The 9,799-nt window shown below is 39.2% G+C and overlaps 1 non-coding gene across 1 annotated transcript; it reads right to left on the bottom strand.

Moving 5' to 3' along the window:
• Nucleotides 1-933: 933 nt before the first annotated feature.
• On the bottom strand, nt 934-1,039 carry LOC147919456 (small nucleolar RNA R71). The gene has a single exon (XR_015594210.1). It is a non-coding gene; the product is annotated as a small nucleolar RNA R71 (small nucleolar RNA).
• Nucleotides 1,040-9,799: the final 8,760 nt, after the last annotated feature.

The raw sequence follows: 9,799 nt of genomic DNA, 5'->3' as shown, positions 1-9,799 counted from the left end.
CTTCTTTTCTTCTGCTTATTAGTCAATTCTGCTTAGTATTGTTTATTGCACTTGTTCTACAGTTTAATTCAGCATTAGTATTGTCTTAAGTTGCCTTACTTCATTGCTTTTCATTATTGTCATTAGGTTGTTAGAAACAAATCAACTTGATATTTGGCTTAACTTGAATGCATTGATCACATCTTGAATGCTTACATATCACACTCTTTATGGATTGACATCCTTTATGCTACAACATCATAAGGGTATTGAAACACCTTGCATGCCATTCATCATCATCTCTGCTTATGTCTCTGTTTGCATGTTCTCATACGTTCAATGCATAAGTAGAACCTAGAAAAAGTCCAAGTTTGAATTGGCGCCATTGCCATTAGGGTGTTTATATGTTCCAGTCGAGATTTCACTGTTTCAAGATTAAGCTATGTTACTTTTTAGTATATTACTCACCTCTTTCTTGTTTTGGTGCTCTGTTTTGATTCTCAGGTACCACACGACTAGGCACTCGGCCGAGTACCTCAAAGCAAACGGTCGAGTGCTTGTTCGAGCACCTGTTCAAAGTCTCAAGGAGAAGGAAAATTGGTGATAGTGATGCTCCTACTACACATACTCAGAGATTTGGGATAGTGCCTCCTCCTATCCACAACACAACCTTCACAATCAAGACTAGTCTGATCTCAATGGTTAAGAGCAGCAGATTTCATGCCCTGCCTACTGAAGACCCACTTGCACACCTTGACGAGTATGATAGGCTCTGTAGCCTTACCTATATAAATGGAGTTAGTGAGGATGCCTTGAAGCTAAGATTGTTTCCTTTTTCTCTAGGAGATAAAGCCCATCAGGGGGAGAAGACTCTACCTCCAGGAAAAATCACCTCTTGGATTGATTGTAAGAAGGTATTCTTTGCAAAGTTCTTCACTAGCTCAAGGACTGCACATTTGAAAAATGAAATTTCAGGATTTCTACAAAAGAACAATGAGACCTTTTGTGAGGCATGGGAGAGGTTCAAAGGTTATCAAACACAATGCCCACATCATGGATTCAGCAGTGAATATTTGTTGTGTACTTTGTATAGAGGTGTTCTTCCCAAGATCAGGATGCTCCTAGACACAACCTCCAATGGAAGCTTTATGAATGGAGATGTAGCTGGAGGTTTGGAATTAGTAGAGAATCTTGCTCAGTGCAATGGAAATCATAGTGAGGAGTATGATAGAAGCTTAAGGGGAGGTGTTGATTCTGAGGATTGGCATAGAAAGGAACTACAAGCCTTGAATGAGAAGCTTGAGAAGCTAGATAAGCTCTTTCTACACAAAAGAGAGGGCTCCCAACAAAAGAAGGTACATGTTGTTTGTGAAGATGAGAAGTCTATGGTCCCAGTTTATCCTTCACAACAACCCCATCAAGCTCCTGCTCAAGATCATGAGATGAAGAATATGCTTCAGCAACTCCTACAAAGTCAAGCTAATGGAGCCATGGAAACAAGTAAGAAGCTCACAGAGATGAATAACAAGGTGGACTGCACATACAGTGACCTTAACATCATGATTGAAGCTTTAACTTGCAGAATGCTTCTCCTAGAGAGCAAGAGTGGATCTTCTTCTTCTAGACAACTCCATGGGACAGCAATTAACAATCTAAAGGAGTTTGCCACTGCCCAAGCTATCTCTCTCAAAGAAATATCTTCAAAGCTCCCTGAAGACAATGACAGCCAAGATGGGGAGAATTTTCTCCAACCAGAGGTGCAGAATGAGAAGAAAACTGAGTTCGGGACACCACTCGACCATACACTCGACCATGCACACGGTCGAGTGTCTGGTCGAGTGCTTGATCGAGTCATTGCTCAAAAATCTAGCAAGCCGGTTCAGTTTATTCCTCCTCCCTATCAGCCACCTTTGCCATTTCCAGGACGGTTTAAAGAGCAAATGCTGAAAAAGTACAAGGCTTATATTGATAAGAAAGAATTGATGGTCTTGAGTCATGAAACTTTGTTACAAGATGTTGAAATGAATGAGAAGTCACAAGTTAAAAAGCTTAAGCAGAAGAAGCCAACTATTGATGGGCAGACCTTCAGGATTGAAGAGAAAGGTCATGAAACTGAGTCTGGAATCTTTGAGGGTGTGAATGGGGTAGAAACAGAGATTTTAAGTCACTCGGCCTTCCACTCGACCTACCACTCGACCTACCACTCGACCGAGCACCTTAAGTCACTCGACCGAGTGGTACCAAGTCACCCAAAATGCCCAGACTTCATCCCTAAGCTTCACCAACAACAAGAGCCAAGAAACCCCTTCTCTGATGGTTTGTCTGAGCTTCAAACTATCAACATTCTACATGATTCAGTGAGGGAATTAACAACTAAGGATGAGGAGATAAGTGGGCAAATCAAGAAGCTTCATGGTAAAGTTAGAAGTTCTTCTCCAAAGAAAGCAAAGCAAGGTCTGAGTATTATCAGCAGACACAGCTCTTTTACCATTGACCCAGGAATAAGAGGAGCAATACAATCTTTGGGAACAAAGGGGACTTCACCACCTCTATATCACCCTTCCAAAGCATAAGAAGTATGCAAAGTCAAGTTTAGAGACTTTAAACAAGCTAACTTGGGAGGAAGTCTCAAAGGTATCCATGTACATATTGGTTTAAGTTTCTTGTTATTTTGATCTTGTTTTCTTTTGTGTTATGGTTTATCAGGTAGCATGAAGGTCCTTTAGGCACTTGGTGATATTCCAACAAATGAATCCCACCCTCAGCCCATCCCAAGTAATACTCCAACTCTATCTTTGTATATACCATTGCATTTCTTGTTTTGTGTTGTTTCTTGATTCTTAAATCCTCTTTCAAATTTCTCTTACACAAGAGACTGTGTAATTTAAGTTTGGGGGAGGGTTTGAGATGATATTTGATGTTGTGTTCTGTTTTCTTATTTCAAATTTTTAGCATAATCATGTTAATACTTGCATTGCAGCTAAGGCATAGAAAAACCATAAAAATTTGAAAATTTTTACAAAATTCTTTACAAAAAAAAAAAGAGTGTTCATGTAGTTTGCATTGCATATTAGGATCTTGTTTAGCATGTTTCATATAGGACTGTTTCATATTTTTGCATTAGGGATCTATGATGAGTTTTGCCTTGTTAGCTTGTTTAGATTCACTAAACTAGGATCAATCCCCAAGTTAATAGTACTTTGATGCTAGTTGAGTGGTTAGAAGCATATGATTGAACCAAGCCTTGAATTTCTAAATTGCATTATGGTCTAAACTGAAGCATGTTGTGATTTGATGCCATTTCCTATTTATAAGAACCTAATATTGATTTTTAATAATCAATTTGTGCATTGCTTTAAAGTCATGGGTACCATATATATATTTGGATCATCTTTCTCCTTTTTACCACTCTTGTTGATCCAAGTAGCTGATTCATCATAAAAATCAGTTTCCCCTACCCATAACCAACCCTTCTTTCAAGCCATGTTTATTCTTGTGTGTGAGAGGCCTATTTTGGGATTGAGCTTGGTAGAAAGTGTTAGGTTTGAGCTGACAAGAGTAAAGCCTTGTGTAGTTCTAGTTTGCAATTTTCAAACTAGGACTAGGTGGTTTAATTGTTGGGTTTGGGACTTGGTTGTTTTGAAAAAGAAAAAGAAAAGAAAAGAGAAAAAGAGAAAGAAAAAGGTTAGAGTCTTTAGGAGGGGAATGTGTTTAAGAGAATTTAAGCTCTAGTGAAAGAATGGGAAGTATAAGATTGTTGAAGATGGTTCTAATCAAAGAAAAGAAAGAAAGAAAAGAAGAGTCTAGCAAAAAGCTTTTATGTCTTAAGAAATAAGTAGAAAAGGGAACCATAGCAAATAAGAAAAAAAACCCCATTCCACTAGATGATTCAAATTAGAAACCTCTCCTAAGGCTTAAAAACAAAAGAGAAAAAGGTATTTGAGAAGAGATGAAGTTAAAGGGTAGAACTAGGACCATTTGGGATTAGAATGTTAGGATCAAACACTTTGGGTACCTTTGGGTAGACAAGCTTTGTTCTTATATGTACCTGTGTTCTTACCTTTAGCATTCTTCTAAAGCTCAATCCATTTTTTATGAAAGAACCTTGATATTGATAAACCCCACTCAAAAGAGAGACCATCATTGTCTCTAAACCTTTTACTACCAAGCCAAATGAGTTTAAGCATTGCATAAATTGATTCATGTTCTTGAATAATGAATGTTAGAGGAAATGGTTGACTTGAATGCATGTTGATGTCTAAGACTTGAATCAGTTAAGGTTGTGATAGGCTTGTCTGCTCATTCACCTTGCATTATAGTACTAGTAACTTGGACATTGATTCTAGCTAGTTTATTAACAAGCTTTAGGCTTTGAGATCCCATTTTCAAACCTCACTTTCCTCTCTTGTCTTGTTTGTTTGCTTGAGGGCAAGCAAAGACTAAGTTTGGGGGTGTTGACGTCACTATATTTTACCATATTTATGGCCTTGTTTAGCTCATGTTTTGCATCATATAGAAGTCATTCCTTAGGTTTTATAGCCATTTATGTCCAAATATGCACTTAGGATGTTTAGAAGCATGCATTGCATACATTTGTGCATTTGGAAGTATTATTAGGTGTTATAGAGCTCTAAAAGGGTAAGGAAGGACTTGCTGTTATTTCTGGAGCTAAACAAGAGGATTGGAAGTATCAGAAAGGGAAAAGAAGGCACTCGACCATATCACTCAAGCAGGCACACGGTCGAGTACATGGTCGGATTCACAATGAGCTTCTCAAAAATCCATTCGAATGAAGATCTTCCTTTGCGATTTAGCTTCAGACGTCTTCATGGGAGTTGTAGGACATCGAGTAATCTTTCCAATGCCGGTGGTATCAGGTCAATCGCAGCTGTCGTTCAAGAGTTATACCTGTTTTACTGACAGAATATCATCCCAGATCGAAGACTCGACCAGTGAAAGAAACAGAAGAAGAAGCCACTCGACCAAGCATGGTCGAGCACTTCCAGCCACCTCTATATTTTGTTTGCTAGCAGATTTAGGGCTTCCCTTCCTTCCTATATATACTTAATGTACCTTATGGCCGCCAACAAGTGGGAGAGAGTCAGAAAAAATATCTTGTAGCCACCAAAACCTAGTTTTTACCCTTTTGGGATTTTTAGCTTTTTGTTTTCATCATCAGCCACTTTTTATCACTTTTTCTCTAGATTTTTCATACTTGTTGGTTCCATAACTTTCTGAGTATTGAGAATCTGAGTTTGATTTCTTCTTCAATATTGTAGATCTTTGTCTTATCTTTCTAATCATGCAAGTTTCATTAATTTTTGGGTTTATGAGTTTGTTCATCATGTTTTGTGATTCTTAGTAGTTTGCTTAGATCTTAAGGATTGGTTAGGCTGGATAATGGTTGTGGTTGTTTAGATTGGCCAAGCTTGTTTGTTATAGATCTCTTCTAGGCTAGATATTCTCTATGCTAGTCTTATATCTGAGAAGGTAAGGTTAGATCTTAAGCATCTTAGCAGCACACCAATGTCTAAGTTGTTAGATAAGGCTAGATCTAGAGATTATCAAGAAGCATGCTAAGAGATTAGATGTTTTGTTGATTTTTGACTATAATGATCTATTGTTTAATGCCTGCTTTTATATGATCTTTGCTAGTGAGAGCTAGATAGGGAGTATCTTAGCTTGATTGTTATTGTCAAGAGATTGGATTAACTTGTATTAGAAGATCATTGTCTAGAGATAGCTCATGTTTGATTGAGGTTTGTTGAACAGTTCTAGATAATCATAGCTTGAATCCAGCCCATGAATCCATCCTTAGGACCTTCCTTATCTATTGATTTACCTGTTGGAACCCTGTTTAATCATTAGTTGTCTGCTTTACTTTCGTCCTACTCTGTATTGTTGATGCTCTGTTTCGGTTCTGTTCATTCGCTTGTCAACTCGACCACCCACTCGACCATGCACTCGACCGAGTGCTAGGTCGAGCTCCAGTTTACTTTCTTGTTTATGCATTGTTCTGTTCTTCTTTTCTTATACTTATTAGTCAATTCTGCTTAGTATTGTTTATTGCACTTGTTCTACAGCTTAATTCAGCATTAGTATTGTCTTAAGTTGCCTTACTTCATTGCTTTTCATTATTGTCATTAGGTTGTTAGAAACAAATCAACTTGATATTTGGCTTAACTTGAATGCATTGATCACATCTTGAATGCTTACATATCACACTCTTTATAGATTGACATCCTTTATGCTACAACATCATAAGGGTATTGAAACACCTTGCATCCCATTCATCATCATCTCTGCTTATGTCTCTGTTTGCATGTTCTCATACATTCAACGCATAAGTAGAACCTAGGAAAAGTCCAAGTTTCAGACTTATTGTTTTTAATCTTCCTTAGAGCTTTGCTTTGTTTTTTTTTTCTCAAAGTTGTAGGCGAATAATGGGGTCATCAGTAATTTACCTACCCCTCGCTTCCAATTTGTATGATCATTTGACTCAAGAGTAGAATAATGAGGTCATAGGTAATTTACCTACCTCTCTAAACTGATCAAAATCATCCCATCTTTTATTATCTTCTTTTTTTAACAAAGCTCACATGTTTTTTAACTTGAATAAGGGAGAGGAGTACCATTTTCTTTCTGACGTCTTACTTGTCAGGTATGAACAAGGAGTCAAGCTCTATGAAAATCAATATCCTTGATGAGGTAAAAAGAAAAGTACAGAAATTACCTCAAGCCTTTATGGATTCTGTTGGAAATTTGGATGTCTCTGGTTCACTGCTCAGCCATTGGATTTTTCATTAGTCGGATTTGTGGATTCAATCTGCAGCATTAATCAACCAAGGCAATACACTAAATAGAAAAATCATAGTTCCCCACAAAATTTTGACTCAATAAAACCATTTTTTTTTCTGACTCTCAAAAATAAAAACGTAGTTAGTAACTGCCTCCCCCAGACATAAACAACACTGTCCCCACAGGTAAGTAAGAGATTGGCGAATAAAATAAAAAAATAAATGAAAATCAAAAGAAAAATGAAAAAGAAAAACCTACCGGTGGGTTGCCTTCCACTAAGCGCTTGTTTTCAGTCATTAGCTTGACTGTGTCGGATTTCAGGCATCCGGTGGATCGGAACATGGTCGTGAATGCTTCCGAGAGTATGTCCTCTTCATCCATGGAGGTGTGTAGGCAGTATGTGCATGAGATTTGCCAAGGATGTGAGGAACAGGACCAGGGCGGGACTTAGGTATGGGTGGCTTTCTTTTAAGTCATGCAAAATCATCAACAGAAGAAACAACTGCACTACGATAATCTCGTGGCTTGGTTAACTGCACAATAGATTTTGAACCTTTCAAATTCTTATTGATGATAGGAGAAAGTTTGGGTGAAGAAGATGCATACCTTTGCCTTACCTCTGGGTTCTGGACTGTGGAATGGTGAGATTTCAGCTTTACAACTGGTCTAGGACTTGCAGCTAAGGAATCAAGTCGAGAATCTTCAGTTTTGGACAAGTCTGAACCGTCTCTGGAAGGAGTGTCGATCGATGCAACAGCTGCATCGATCGATGCTCGGTCTGCAACTCGTGTTTCTTCAACGTTTTTGCAGCTTTCCTCAGCAATCCGTGTTTCCATTACAAAAACATCATCTACCAGCGACTTGTTATGGATCAGAACCTCATCATGGTCTCTAGTACTGATTAGATGATCTCCACTCCAATCTCCAAGCTTAACAGCTTGCTTACTCAATTTCTCGACAGTCTCCAACTCTTTGACATACCCAGCAGTAATGTCTTCATGAAGCTCTATGAGCAGATCATCGTCATAAGCAATCTCCACAGAAAATGTCTAACCATCAATCATGGGGTCTCTTCTCAGCTTGTCCATCTCAAAGTTCATGACCAAATCATCTACATTCAAAGATATATGTCCTTTCTTAACATCAATGATGGCACCAGCTGTAGCCAAGAATGAGCGTCCTAAGATGAGAGGATCACTAGGCTCTTTGTCATATTCCAGCACAACAAAGTCAGTGGGAATCATGCAATCTCCAATCTTGATTGGAACATCCTCTAAGGCACCTTCAGGAATTCTGCGGGACCGATCATCTAAGATAAGATATATCTTAGTCGGCTTGAAATCTGTCATCCCAAGTCTCACAGCAACAGAATGGGGCATCAAGTTTATACTAGAACCAAGATCGCAAAGAGAGTGAGGAAACCTTCTTGTGGAGATAGAGCAATCTAACACAAAACTTCCAGGATCTGGTAACTTCTCTGCAATCTTACTCTGAATAACTGCACTTACTTCCTTAGAGACAACCACCTCCTGCTTCTTATCCTTCTTCCTCTGTGGAGGCTGCTTCAACAGAATTGAGCTGACATCCTTTGTAAGCAGTGATCCTTCCTCAGGACTCAAACCATTGGTAACCATCCTCTTCACATATCTTTAATACCAGGAGAAAACTTGACTGCATCAATTAAAGGTATCTCAATCATTACCTTGTCCATCATAGCCTTGCATCTAGCTTCCTCAAGCTCCTGCTTAGACCTCCTAGGCTTAGGAATAGGAACCTTAGGCTTGTAAGCTTGTTGTGAATCGGATGGTGGAACTGGAACAGAAACCGTAGCCGCCTGTGGGAGGTGTCGATCGACACTGACGGAGCATCGATCGACGCTTGATGGTGGTTGCATCGATCGATGCTGTTGTGTATCGGTCGATGCTGGTTCCACTACCGTACCATCGTCCCCTTCCTTCACCAAAATCGCATTACAAGCATGCTTGAGGTTCGACTCTGTTTTTCTAGAAAGGAACTCCTCTTGTCTTTTAACAGACCCAGCAGTTTGAATAACTTGATTTTCCAGCTTCTTGACATGAGTTTTTAATGCATCAAACTTCCCAATCAGCTCAGTGTATATAAAATCAATCTTTCCATTGAAGTCTACAGTTAACTTCTGTTGACCTTCCAAAATCTGTCCAATCATTGATTCCATCTTGCTCTCTGAATTGGGTGGAGGGAGGGGTTGGTAAGAAGAAGAACCATAGTTCATAGTGAAGTTGCTGTTTGGATTTCCTGTGAAGGAATTCTTCTGACCAAATCTCTGACTTTGATAGCCAGCTCCATACACATAGTTGATATCTTCTTCTCTAGTCTCTGGCTTTGGCTCAAAAATCTCAACATCTTCAGCAAAATAGACAGACTTCTTTCCCACAAGAAGGTTATGCACTGTATCCAACTTAGCATTCACTGTAGCAAACTGATTTGAACTATTGCCTTCATGTGCTCTTTTCCGCTCTAAGTCTGCATTCTTGGTACTGTTGCTTGATGCTAGCCTTTCTATCAACTTCTCAGCATCATCTGGGTACCTTGTCTTGAAGTTCCCATCACTAGCTGCATCCAAAGCCATGAAAACCCATGATGCGGACAATCTCTCTGATATGATTTGAATCTTACCCAAGCAGCTTTGTAAGATTCAGTTGGTCCTTGTCTAAAGGTGGAGAGCTTAATCCTCGGCTCATCAGACATGGCATCATCATAGAAGTAGTTCAAGAATGCCACCTTGATGTCATGCCAGGTTGTCAGAGATCCTAGTTTGAGCTGCCTTAGCCAATGAGAAGCTTCCCCAGCAAGAGAGTAGGGGAAAAGCTTGCAGTAGAGATAGTCCTCTGTGACTCCATTAGCCTTGATGCTTGTGACTATGTCCTCAAAGTGTTCAATGTGGTCTAGAGGCTTCTCATTCGGAAGGTTTTGGAATGGCCTTTGTCCACCAAGAGCGAAGTAGGCAGGCTTCAGCTCAAAATCATTCCTTGGAAACGGAGGA

This window comes from Camelina sativa, chromosome 20 (assembly GCF_030686135.1).
Source record: "Camelina sativa cultivar CO46 ecotype springtype chromosome 20, ASM3068613v1".
Classification (NCBI taxonomy): domain Eukaryota; kingdom Viridiplantae; phylum Streptophyta; class Magnoliopsida; order Brassicales; family Brassicaceae; genus Camelina; species Camelina sativa.
The sequence above is the reverse complement of the archived record's forward strand: the minus strand, read 5'-3'. Positions and strand labels throughout refer to the sequence as shown.